The sequence below is a fragment of the Giraffa tippelskirchi genome, chromosome 3 (genome assembly GCF_054371585.1).
Source record: "Giraffa tippelskirchi isolate mGirTip1 chromosome 3, T2T-mGirTip1v1.2.pri, whole genome shotgun sequence".
Lineage (NCBI taxonomy): Eukaryota > Metazoa > Chordata > Mammalia > Artiodactyla > Giraffidae > Giraffa > Giraffa tippelskirchi.
In genome coordinates, this window is record NC_137277.1 from 154,220,270 (window position 1) to 154,233,982 (window position 13,713).

At 41.2% G+C, this 13,713-nt stretch overlaps 1 long non-coding RNA gene across 1 annotated transcript; it reads left to right on the forward strand.

Moving 5' to 3' along the window:
* Window positions 1-1,208: 1,208 nt before the first annotated feature.
* On the forward strand, window positions 1,209-13,644 carry LOC145541506 (uncharacterized). Its single transcript, XR_014079074.1, has 6 exons — window positions 1,209-1,306; window positions 4,775-4,822; window positions 6,538-6,846; window positions 8,320-8,647; window positions 9,127-9,345; window positions 9,957-13,644. It is a non-coding gene; the product is annotated as an uncharacterized LOC145541506 (long non-coding RNA).
* Window positions 13,645-13,713: the final 69 nt, after the last annotated feature.

The window sequence follows — 13,713 nt, forward strand, 5'->3', positions numbered from 1 at the left end:
TTGGCCTTTCTAGAAAGGTCTTACTTTACTACTTCCCAGCTCTTTGCAAGATAGATTTTCTGAGTTTTTAATGTTTAGCCGTCTGAGTTAAAGATATATTTATTCCCTCTGCAGTAATTGGAGTCAGTCCTCTGGTATTCAGCTAAACTGAACTCGGGTATTTTGGAACGGTATCTGTTGACATGAATATATTTGGCATCACTAGGGAATCTAAAACTACATACAGACGGTGTCATGATCCCTCACACTCAAGATGACCCAGTATCATTATGAAAGAGAAGGAGTTGCTAAAAAGTTTCATGCTGTCATTTCTAATACTGAGCATAAAGGCATGCTAGTGTCTGGTTAGCAATGGTAGTTACAAAGATTATAGTTTTGCAAACATATTTAATGATACGTATTAGATACTTTTTGCTCTTTTGCTCAAAAAAGTAGAAATGGGACTCTGGTAAGATATGCAAACAGACACGTAACTGTTGACTCGCCTTCTATCTGATTTTGAGGTGACTGTGTGTGGTGGGAAGAGTTCCCTTGCCTGCTTCCTCCCAAAGGCATATCTGATTCTAACTCAACTTGGAAGAGATGGATGCACACTTGAGATTTTGTTTTGGTCTTGCCTAGATATTTCCAGTCTAGACAATTCCCTGATGGCTAAATTTAACTAAAAAGCTAAGAATTCTGGAAACAAATTTGCCTGGGAAGAATATTTGTGGCTCTGGGTCTTCTGCAATAACATTTTATTTTTCTAAGTAAAGAAGTAACATGAGGAGGCCCTTAGTGCTGAAGGACCAGACTTTGTCACCTCGCCTCGGTTTCAGGTTTTCATGGGGCCTATCAGAGGTCAAGACAGGCACAGGCCACTTCCATATTAAATCAAAACAAAATTAAAAAAAAAAAAAGAAGGAAAAGAAAGCAAAACAGAGTTACAAAAGTTGTGATATATTTTGAATGTTAGTGTCTAAGGAGTGAACTGTTTCAACCCACACATGCTCACGTGTATTTATTCAGTTCAATATAATTATGCCATTCCCAAGATGATTAAAGGAGTTATTAGGGGATTTATTAAAAATATTGATCCATGATACACAACAGGTGTGGCCCAGTAATGAGACACAGAGGTAGGTTGAGCAGTTATATCTTCTTTCTTCAAACCTGCCAATGCTTCTCTGTAATCATACGTATAACTGGGTGGCATTCAGGCTCTTTGTGACAGAGAGGACCAGGGCCAGTGACCCTCCTGGTGTTTCCCTTCCCTAGAGGCCCGGGGCATCTGCACTGGTGAATATCCAGCTTATACATCCACCTGGTAATGTCAACTCTCTCCTGTGGTCAAAGAGGGGATTAACCTTCAAGTCTGGGCTGCACAGGCACACTTACTAAAGGAATCTGCTTTTTTCCAGTTTTATGTGTTTATTGTGCTTTGAGAAAGATGATCCGTTTGATCTTTTATTTTCAACGAATAACAGTCAAAATGCAGCCAAAATAGAATGACAAGTGTACACTGATGGAGTCAATAGGACTTGGGTGGGAGGCAGTGGCGTATATGGAAAGACTTTGGCAGAAGGTAACAATAAACACACATATTCTTAAAGGAAGTTACTGATGGGGGCTCTTTCTACGAAAGAGGACCCCTCAATAGCGTAAGAGGAGTCTGGAAACTGATGAAAACCTCCTGAGAGTGCTCAGCACACTGATCAAAGTTCAGTCCAACCTGCATTGTTATTGCCCATGCAGCTGTTACCTCTGGTTTGTTAGAAAGGCCCGAAGTTTCTAACTGGGTTGAGTAGCTGTGACTTCACCTGGGGATTGTCCACTTCCATGAAATTTCATTTGTAGATATCAGAGGTGGCTTCCCTGTCTCCATTTCCCAGGAAAAACTAGGAATGAGGGAAAGAAGGAGGAAGAGAGACAGAGAGAAGAGTAAGATGGAATCTTGGCAGATGGCAGTTGGTGCCCATGAGCTAAGAGGTTTGAGATGGTGGAGGGAGCCTGAGGGTTGGGATCCTGGGTATGAGACCCGGTGAGTAGGAATAGACATCAGTGAAGGAAGCAACCAGTAACCAGCTGGCCTCAGCCTGGGGTAGGAGAGGCCCCACACTATGACCCTGTAGAGAAGGACTAATGGCAAAATCAGAGGCTGGTTTACAGTGACAGTTTATACAGTTTGTCAGATTGGGGAGTGAGGTGCTTGGGGTACAAAGAAGGCTTAGGGCTTGGGGCCAATGTCTGAGAAGCCCCTCCCCCTGCTTCTCATTCCTCTCACTAAGATGCACTGATAAATCATTTCATGAACTCATAAAAGGGTTACAAGGACATCCCTGGTGGTCCAATGGTTAAGATTTTGCCTTCCAAGACAGGGGGCAAGGGTTCCATCTTTAGTGGTAGAGCTAAGATCCCACATGCTTAGGGGCCAAAACACCAAAACATAAAAAGAAGCAATATCGTAACAAATTCAATAAAGACTTTAAAAATGGTCCACAAAAAAACCAAAAAACTTAAAAAAAAAAAAAAAAGGGTTACAAACTTTTTGATACGTCTTATCTGGGTTCCACTCAGGAGCCAAGGACCTTTGTTAAAATGTCAGGTCCAACTGTCTTCCAGCGCTTTCCTGTTTTCCCAAAATATAATCTGAAGTTCTTTCCGAGGTCTGCGGGGTGCTTTAGGACCCAGCAGTGCCCTGCTGCCTCTTCTGACCTCCTTTCTCCGCTCAGCCTCCCTCAGGGCCCCAAAGGCCTTTGCTTTTCTCTAATTCAAGATACCAAGCCTTGGCCCTTGTGGTCCCCGGACTTCACAGAGATTGCACCTTTCCACTTCATTCTGGCCTCTTTCTCCAAATTTATTAGTTTCCCGGGGCAGCTGTGACAAAATACTACAGACTGTGTGGCTTAAACAATGGAAATTAGTTTCCTCACCGTTCTGGAGGCTGAAAGTCTAAGATGAAGATGCCAGCGGGTTGGCTTCTTCTGCGAGCTGTGAGGGAAGGATCAGCTCCTGTTCTCTCTCCTTGGCTTACAGGTGGCCAACTTCTCCCAGTGTCCTCCTTCTACGCATTGGTGTCCAAATTTCCTCTTCTTGCAAAGATTCCAGTCATAATGGATTAGAGGTTACCCTAATGATCTCATCATAGCTTATCACCGCTCTAAAGACCCTATCTGTAAATATAGTCACGTTTTGAGGTACTGGCGGTTGGGACTTCAACGTACAGATTTTAGGGGGACAGTTTTATGGAACCGTTAAGCCCATAATGGACTTCCCTGGTGGTTCAGCGTTGAAGTCTCTGCCTGCAATGCAGGATAAGAATATACAACCAGAAGTGTTTCTCCTAGTGTTTTTTGGTTCTTTAATAAGCAAATACGTGGGCTTCCCAGGTGGTGCTAGTGGTAAAGGACCCGTCTGCCAATGCAGGAGATGTAAGTTTGATCCCTAGGTCAAGAAGATCCCTTGGAGGAGGGAATGGCAACCCACTCCAGTATTCTTGTCTGGAGAATCCCAAGGACAGAAGAACCTGGGGGACTACAGTCCATAGGATCACACAGAGTCGGACAGGACTGAAGTGACTTAGTATGCATCCACACACACCTCTTATCATGGAAAACTCCCTGATACATCCAAAATAGTGTCCCTATTAAGTGACATACATTTACTGTCCTTTTTTATTAAAGGTCATCTTCTACCTCAGTGTCAACCCTAGTGGGCCAAATTCTTTGTTTTGTTAATCGATGTATCTCTAGTGCCTAGTTGGAAAGCAGCAGGCCCCCAATAAATATTCATGAAAGGATGAATGTGTATTATGAAGACATTACAAATTACTCTGCAAAAAACAATGACACAGAATGATGTTCAAGGTATATTGTTAAATGAAGAAAGCACACTTTAAAAAGCTGCCTGCTGAGCATGGTTTCATTTTAAAATCATACACATATAATTTATCTTTATTAAAAGAAAGCTTAAAGAACAAAAAATAAATAAATCTTGGAGAGATACACAACAAAATACTAATAGTGGGTGGCACTGGAGGTTAGATTTTGATTTCTCATATATGTTTATTTTCTAATTTCTCTTCAGTAAATATGTATTACCTCTGTAAGAGGTAAAACACAATACATTTATCAAAAGTTAATAGAACATATTTTCCCATAACTTGTAACTGACTCTATGTTAAGAGAGAAAAAAATACATTATTTGTCCTTTTCACTGGGAAATGGTAGGAAATACAGTGAATGGACAGTCTCTTGGAGCCCAGTGACTGAGAGCACAGCCCATGGAATCTGCCCAGCCTGGATTCAAGCCCTCATGTGTCACTTTCTAGATTTGTCATCTCAGGCACACTTGCCAATTGTACTGAGTCCAAGTTTCTTGTCCGTACAATGGGCTAACAGTGGTACACAAGGGGCTTGGGGCTGCCTTCCGTCTCTGGCCCAGGCTGGAATTTGATTCTTTTGAGTTCAATGATTAGACACCAAAGGTCAAGGACCAATCCAAGGATCTGACTCTTCTTTAGTCTGTGGTCAAGAACAGGCCAGGCAACATCCAGAGTATCCCATGCATTGCTTCTGGGCCTGGGCAGGGACGGGCATCAGGAAATCATGAGGCACTTGCTGCAAGTGCCAAAGTTTTAAGGGGACCCCACTGATCCCCTCCTCTCACTGATCAAGAGAAATAATATTTGGATGGAATATTTTTAATAAATATATGTTTAAAAATCTATAATGAACAAAATGTCAACAACTTTAATAGAGACAGATAAGCATTACTAATTCCTCTTTTGTTTCAGGCTCCATTATGGCTCAGCATGGCACTGCTCCCAGCCCACAGACTGAAGGTGGGGAAACTTCAATTATTCAAATCATTATTAATTTCTACTTAATTATAATTAATTATCTAAGTTGTCCTGAGTCTCAGAACGAGCATTGCTCTTTCTGTGATTGTTTGGCCCTCAGTCAAGGCCCTGTAAGGATACGTGTGTGTGTGTGTGTGTGTTCAGTCACTCAGTTGTGTCTGACTCTTTGTGACTCTAAGGTAGGAAATGTGTATTTTTCTGATCCTATTTATTTCTTTCACCTCAGTAGATACCTCATCACAATTGCTACCTAGACACAACCTTATCTTGTTGAAGACTCTGAGGGGCAAGTTTCTTCCTATTCTTTTATAGAAACATAAAATGCCAGCAAAGCAGGATTTCTACCTAAAAGAGGGCTAAACAGAATTTGCAGATGTTGCAAACTCCTCCCCTGATGCTTCTGGGGAAGGGCACACTGACCTTGGCATACACCTTGTTTCAAAAACAGGCAATAGCAAACAGCATATTCATTCCACCTACTTCCCTGGAGAAGGGAAGATCCTTATGAGATGGGATCAGATGGGCCATTGGTCCCAAGTGGAGAGTTTCCCTGAAGGGCTTTCATATCAATGTATTATGGGGGTGGTTTTTGGATATTTGTTTCTGCACATCAAACACTTCACAGTATACATTCACATGGAAATCGCTAGTTAAATGTAGCAGCTGTGGAGCTTCCCCGGTGGCTCAGTGGTAAAGAATCCACCTGCCAATGCAAGAGACAGGAGTTTGATCCCTCGCCCCAGAGAATACCACATGCCATGGGGCAACTAAGCCTGTATGCCACAACCTTTGAGCCTGTACTCTACAGCAGGGGGGCCACAACTACCGAAGCCCATGCGCCTAGAGCCTGTGCTCCATGACAAGAGAAGCCACCACAAAGAGAAGCCCATGCACCACAACGAAGAGAAGCCCTCTTAGCCACAATTATAGAATAGCCTGGGCAGCAATAAAGACCCAGCACAGTCAGAAGTAAATAAAGGAAAAAAAAGTAGCACTGTTAATAATGTTTGGAGGTTTGTTTTCATCAGTGGTTTCATTTTACATAGGACACTTTTTTTGCTGAAACCATAGATTCTAAGTTGCTCTGTCAAGGTAATCACTAGAAAAATAAGATATTCTTAGCATATAAACTTTAGGAAATTTCTCCTATCACTCTTCTCCATTTAATGTACTGTACGTCGTTTTCAAGAAAGAATCTGCCGGCAGTGCAGGAGACCCAGGTTCTATTCCTGGGAGGGAAAGATCCCCTGGAGAAGGAAATGGCTACACACTCCAGTATTCTTGCTTGAAGAATCCCATGGACAGAGGAGCCTGGTGGGCTACAGTCCATGGGGGTTGCAAGAGTCGGACACGACTGAGCAACTAACCACCACCACCACGTTGTTTTCAAACACATAAGGTGAGACATCACAAAATGAACATAACCTATGGCAAATTTGTTTCTGCACAAACCTGTGTTCTTTCTAGCTACCAAAAAACTCAGAGACCAAGGGGGGAAAGGAATTGTTTGAATGGCAGATAGTGCATAAGACTTAGATTTGGTTACAAGTTTAGCATTGTACATTATAAGGTGATGGTCTGGATGAACTTCAGAGGTTGATGAACTTCGGTGAATAAGTTAACTTTGAGGTTTTTTTTTCCTCTGATTTAAGGAATGTTGCTCACCATACCTCTCCCTTCCTCCTCCGTATTTTTAGATTAATACACTTACTAAGGAAGCAAAATACACTGGGATTACATACCTGCATCCAGTAAGAAGTCTGACTCTCCTGAGACCACCATGTGCTGATGGATGTCCAGCTAGTTCCAGATGTCCCAGCCTTCATAGACTAGGCACCTGACAGGAGAGTGAGGAACCCAGCTGACAGCCAGAACAGACACTCCAGCTGTGTGGCCCTGCCTGAGCCATGTTCAGTTGCTAGATCCACTCCAAATGAGGCCAGAACTGTTCCGAGGCAGAGAGGAGTGGTCCCCACTGTGCCCTGCCCGTGGGGACCCACAAAATTGTGAGCACTAGAAAATGACTATTTTTTAAATTGATTTTTATTGGAGTACAGTTGCTTTACAATGTTATGTTAGTTTCTACTGTATAGCAGAGTGAATCAGTTATACGCATACATATATCCCCTCATTTTTGGACTGCCTTCCCATTTAGGTCACCACAGAGCATTGAGTAGACTTCCCTGTGCTATACAGGGGGTTCTCATTAGTGATCTATTTTATACATAGTAGTGTATATATGTCAATCCCAATCTCTCAATCCATCCCACCACCTCCCGTTCCCCCTTGGTGTACCTGCATTTGTTCTCTATGTCTGTATCTCTATTTTTTTCCTTGTAAATATAGTCATCTATGCCATTAGAAAATGACTATTGTTTTTAAAAAATACTGTAGGGGAACAGAAACTAGAAGCAGAGGCACACACAAAAAAAATAGAGAAGGCTGAAAAGTAAAGAATAATTGTATCAGTTCTCAAACTGTGCTTGCTGGTACTCTCAGTCCTACTTTTTCATTTTTCCAACTTTTATCATTCATTTATTCATTCAAGAAAAAACATATTAAGACTGCTGCAAGCCAGGCATTATACTTTACGCTGGGGATACCAAAAAGCTGAATAAAATAGCTCTGTCCTCAGGGGAATGGCTAGTTTAATGAGGATATCAAGCAATTACCATACAATGGGATACAAGGCTGCTTTAGAGAAGGAACTGATTGCACTGAAGATGCAGAGTTTCGTAGCTTTAACAGAGTCAGAGAGCACTGCATAGGAGGTTCTGCTTTAGATAAGCCTGAAAAGAATGAGTAGAGGTTTACCAGATGGCCAAGGTGGGACAGGGCAAATTCTATGACTACAAAGAACAGTGGATTTGTTTTTGGACAGTAGCCTCAGCTGCTCCTGTGGTCTCAATTTTTCCTTGCCTCTCCTGGGCAAAGCATTGATTGCATAACCAGAGTATTACTTTCAGATGAGTATTTGATTTTATCCGCATGGTAAGTATGACTGGAAAAACACAGCTCATGGGGTATATGGCCTTACTCAACCTAGGCTTGTCAAACAAGTGCCCTACGTAAGCTAAACTTACTCACCAGAGGGGACAAGGCCTTAGTCCCCCCCACCCCCACCCCCAATGTAACCTGTGTTATTGGTTTTTTTTTTTCAAGTGTGCTGTCTATTCAAATCTGACTCTTAAGACAAGTTCCCTGGCCCCTACCTCCTTCCAGTTTGCTGTCTTAATCCCTTTTGATAGGAAAGTTCTAGAAGTACTTCAGGGTGAATGCCATGCTATGAGGATAAAAATTGATTTGTCTCCAGAATAGGGAAATAGAGTCATATGAGAAAAATTTCATGTCCTAAAAATCTATGAGCTTTGTTTCTAGGAGACAAACTTGGTGAAAAAGACATCTTCAAACTTTTCCCTACTGCCAAGTTTAATGAAACTCCTTTTTCTGCAATGTTTCTAACATCAGCTTTGTTTCAGGAGGCCGTTGTCAAAAAGGCTACTAGGAGAAACTGAGGGGAACATGGTGAACCACTGCAAGAAAATGGTTCTAACTTCGATAAGGCAACTTGGCCAAGGATTCCATTTTAAGAGTATAAAATTAAATGGAAGTGCAGAGAATAAACATCTTAAACATCCCAAGATAACACACAAGGGAAACAAGTGGAAACAGCGAAATTTGGAAATGCTGGGGGGGAAAGGAGCGTTGGCATAATTAAGAACAAACAACTGAAAGCATCTAATGTGTGTGTTTTTAAAAAACACTCTGTCTTGTTCTAAATGGATTTGTCAGTGAGTTATTTCCTGGGTAAGTATAGAGGGGAGGAGCTCTCTTATGAGACTAGTTAAGTATAGACCACATACTGTTACAGTCTTTGGAGCTGGGAGCAGAGCTGTCATCTGCTTTAGAAAACCAGCAGCCTGGACAAGGCACTTCCAGTAGAGAACGGCTCCTCTGCCTTCACTTGGAGGTGATCAGAGGAAGCACCGTGGACTGAGAAAGATTTTAGATCTCCTATCATACTTAGACAAATGGAACTAGAAGCAAATAAACCATTAAATGGCAAAGAAAATAATGGCCCCAAGAAGGCAGAAGGAAACCCCTCAACTCTTCTAGAACTGCAGACTTTTCCTAGAACTTGTCTGAGAAAATGCCCCAATATTTAGGATTGTAGCCACAGTGACTTGTCCAGGGAGCATTCATTGCCCTGATGGTATGGTAAACTAACAATTTTTGCATTTTTTTAGAGCATCATTTCAACTAAATTCGCATTCTCATCTCAACAGACTCACTTGGCAGAAGGAAACCTAGATGGTGTGAGAAGAGAAAGAAGGTGGGAGAACAGTTCAGATGGAGTAGGGAAGAAAGACAGCTGGAAGAGACACAGGGTAGTTTATTACAATATGACTCCCAGTACTTTCTAATGCCCCACTTACTCCAAAATCTGGATTATAATGTTCTGAAGTCAGGAATGAGAGAAGTCAAGTTTTTCCACATGAAATCAGGTATAATAGTAATTCTCAACTTTTTTGTTCACATATGCCATTGAGAATATGATGATAAGGGTGGACTCTACATCCGGAAAAAAATGTACCTATTACACACAAAATCCTCTTCTATAAGACCAACTGGTTGTAATACTCAGGATAGAATCCAATTACTTACAACACACACATATAATATATGAACCTGTTTACTTGACCATTGTAGACTCTTTCTTGCATCTGACCTAGTTTCATTCTACAGTTTGTCTTTCTCCACTTTTTTTTTTGTCCTTTAAGCTTAAGAAAAGATCATTACAGAAATCCTTGTATAACTTTTTCAAATATGCTTGCAAAAGGCTATGAAATTTTATCATGATCATTCTTGCTTTAAGTTGAAATTTCTCTAATCTTTCCTTACAGATTGTTCCTTACAGAGAGTGCTTTCAATATCCAGTTTCAATGTCTAGTTCTCCCTTCTGCATTAGTTAGTCAGCTATATAACTACATTTTTTGAGCCTCCCTTGCAGCTATGTATGGCCATGGGGCTAAGCTTTAAGTCAATGATATGTAAGCACTGTGCTATGTGGATTTCTGAAAAAATCTCCCTTCTCCTCTTCCACCCTACTGTCTAGAATGAAGACACAATAGCTGGAGAGAAATAGACATCCTGGGCCATGAGTTTGAGGGGTGATGGATAAGACTGGTTTGTGGACTCCCTTATTAGAAGATAAATTTCATGAGAACAGGGACCTTGTTTTTCTTGGTCAAAGCAACCTAAACCTGAACCTAAAAAGTGTGGCCTATAGTAAGAGCTCGGGAGTGTGCATGCTATCTCTTCAGTTGTATCTTACTCTGTGGGACCATATGGACTGTAGCCTGCCAGGCTCCTCTGTCCACGGGATTCTCCAGGCAAGAATACTGGAGTGAGTTGCCATGCCCTCCTCCAGGGTATCTTCCTGACCCAGGGATTGAACTTGCATCTCCTGCATTGGCAGGCAGGTTCTTTACCACTAGCGCCACCTGGGAAGCCCAAGAGTTCAGGTGTTGTGCTTAATTGTTCAGTCGTGCCTGATTCTTTGCGACTCCATGGACTATAGCCTGCCAGGCTCTTCTGTCCATGGGGATTCTCCAGGCAAGAATACTGGAAAGGGTTCTTTGCCCCAACCCAGGGATCAAACCCAGGTCTCCCACATTACAGGCAGATTCTTTACCTTCTGAGTCATCAGGGTATTGAACAGCTATTAAATGAATAAGTTGAATTAATGAATGTGTTTATTCCTGCTGCTAAGTCGCTTCAGTCGTGTCCGACTCTGTGCGACCCCATAGACGGCAGCCCACCAGGCTCCGCCATCCCTGGGATTCTCCAGGCAAGAACACTGGAGTGGGTTGCCATTTCCTTCTCCAGTTTATTCCAGATCCATGTAAAACAGGGAATGTTCATACATCAGTTGGCATATGCAAATGTCAGGTTCTATCACAGAATCAAACTCTAGCTTAATTCAAATGTCATTACTCCTCTGCTTCCCTTTTCTCTCCCAGATTTGCCACTGTCATAAAAGGATAAGGTTTTTTCTCACTGCCCTCCAATGTTCTTTTAAAACAAAATATTTTCAAATCTATTAATACTTTCATAATGGTGCTTCTGAATATTTTTTCTGCTTAGCAAGTTTAAAAGTCTTTTATTTTCAAGGTCATGCATATCTATTTTTGTATGTGTCTGATGTTAAATGCAGGCACTATTTTGAAACTTAATCTTAGGCGTTGTCTCAAGTCTATAAGAATCATCCAAAATGGTATCTAATGACATTCCTAGGACTTCAGACAATATTATTATTGTCATGGAATGTAGTCACTAGGTCCTAAGGATTTAACGAGATGTTGTTCACTGAAACTGAACTTCCTTGAATCCTTTCCCATTCTACCATGGCTTCCCACATTTCAATATATTGCCTGTTTTTGTATCCAAACCTTACTTATATCTTTTAAACAATTAAATTAAATGTTAATCATCCTTGCTTCCTTGATTTTTGAGGTGACCTTTCTATACTGGTATCCTTTTAATAAAGGAGAATACTCCCTCTGGGTTTTTTTCCTTTCATTTTGGTCTCATGTGTCATTAAAGGGTTTGTAAAAGTTCACATTTTTTGCAATTACATGTCATGTCTTAATTTTTTTAAACTCTTCCCCCTTCAAAGTTGTTGCTATTTCTTTTTACTATTTGGAGGAACAAATCCACTTTTGTGACATACCTGTTTTATACCAGAGCTCCTTGGTTTTTTGCTCAAATTTATTTTCAATTTTTCCAATTTTGAGGGAAGCTATCATTTGCTTTTTATTAGGTATATTAAGCTTTTCTAATGTTTAAACTTCTTTACACATTATCCTCACTTTCCTGGAGTAGCTTTCCAACCATAAGCCTATTATAACAGAGAAAAATAGAGGTCCTCAGATGAGCTCTTCCTAAACCTATTCTCTATCAGAAATGTCTCTATTCTGACAGACCCAGAATAGGTGTCCGTCATCCAGGTCCTGTTTCCTTCCTTGCTTTTCTCTCAATCCAAAGCTAATCTATGCCTGCCCTGGAGTACATCCACTTCTGCCTTCTTGAGGACCTCGCTCTGTCAATTTTCCCATCTCCTCTAACCTCGAACTCCTTTTTCTCCATCAGCTCATACCCTTTAACATATAAATATTCTCACATTTTTTTTCCATCTTAAAAAAAATTCTTAACTGTACATTTCCTTCTAATGACTGGCACGTCTCTCTTCTCAGCCAAATGTTTGGGAAGAAAATCCTTGTCTCCACTTTATCACCTCCTATTTATTTCTTTTACTCACTGCTTGCCTTCCAGTTTGCACCCATCCCCAGTCACCCATGTACCACAGTCGGTGGTATTTGTAATTTTCCTGCCCTCCAGACAACATTGGACTCTGTTTAGGGAATTACAAATAGAGCTTCTACTGGCCAGGTACTGTGCTAGGTGCTCTGTTCCAGAAAAGAGAAGAAGATGTGATTTCTACCCTCATGGAACTCAGCTGATCAGCCATTTCTGATTAATACACAGGTCCCTTGATTTCCACTACTCCCTTTGGCAAAGGTTTACTTAAATGCCATTTAAATTTCCCTATTTTTGAAGTTCCCTCTCTCCCTCTCCCTCCCTCCCTTCCTTCCTTTCCTTATTATACACGTCTCCTCAAGGCCATCACTTCTACACCCACAGCTTCAACTACTTTGTATGTACTTCAATGGCAATATTAATATTGTTCTCATTGAACAGTTTTATTTTACATAGGTCATGTCATTTACTAAAACCATAGATTCCAAGTTGCTCCATGAAAAATATTATATTCTTAACTGTCAACATTAGGGGATTTGCCCAATTACATTTTAAAATTGATTTAGTATGTGTTATTTTCAAAAACATAAGATGGGATATCACAAAATGGACTTAGCCTACAGAAGTTTACATCTAACTTTCAACCTGAGAGCTCTACTTCCTGGCTCCCATTAACAAAGCCCCAAACGATCTTCCTCCTCAAACCTCTTCCTCTTTCTGCACTCTATCTAGGAAAAAGTCACTCTGCTCTCCCTAGTTCCCTAAGTCAGAACCCTAGCAGCCATTTTCGCCTCTCTTTTCCCCCTCTTGCTCCATATCTAGTCACCAAATGACCTCAAATCCTTTCCCATCACACCATCTCTGCCCCTGCCTTTAGTTTGAACTCTCACTCCCCTCTTAGATGAATATAAAGTCTCTTAACTGGTCTCGTTTCTTCCATCAATCCTCCTTATTGTCCAGAGTGACCTCACTAGAAACCACCTGATTGTGACTCCTTAACATCACAACATTCAAAGGCTTTCATGTTTCTGGGGGAAAAAAATCAAGCCCTTTACCCCAGAACCTACTTAGGGGTTAGATAGACCTAGGTTTGAATTTCAGGTTCAAGTACTTGGCAGCAGTGTGACTGACCTCAGACAACTGGACTTTCTAAGCCTTTGTTTTCTCATGTGCCTGACTGAGCTCATCGAAGGCAGGGCTATTGCAGGAACACAGTGCCTAGAAAGTAGGAGGGACTAACCAATGTTGAAAAAAGGGAAAGTATTTTAAAATCCACTTCAAAAAATTGTTCTCCCTTAGAGAAAATCCTATGCCACTTCCAATCAAATTTGACTTCTACCTTTATTTTCTGATAATCACAATAAGGTGCCTTCGGGGATCCACACAATCGGAGACCAAATCCTGGCGATACCCCTGAGCAATCATGTGACCTTGGGAACATATCTTAACCATCATCTTCATTAAATCAAAACCGTGGTACTTCACTTTGTGACTCTCAGTTTTGTATGAGAAAATCATGCTTTATGCTTTATGTTACTGGCGAAAGTAGGGAA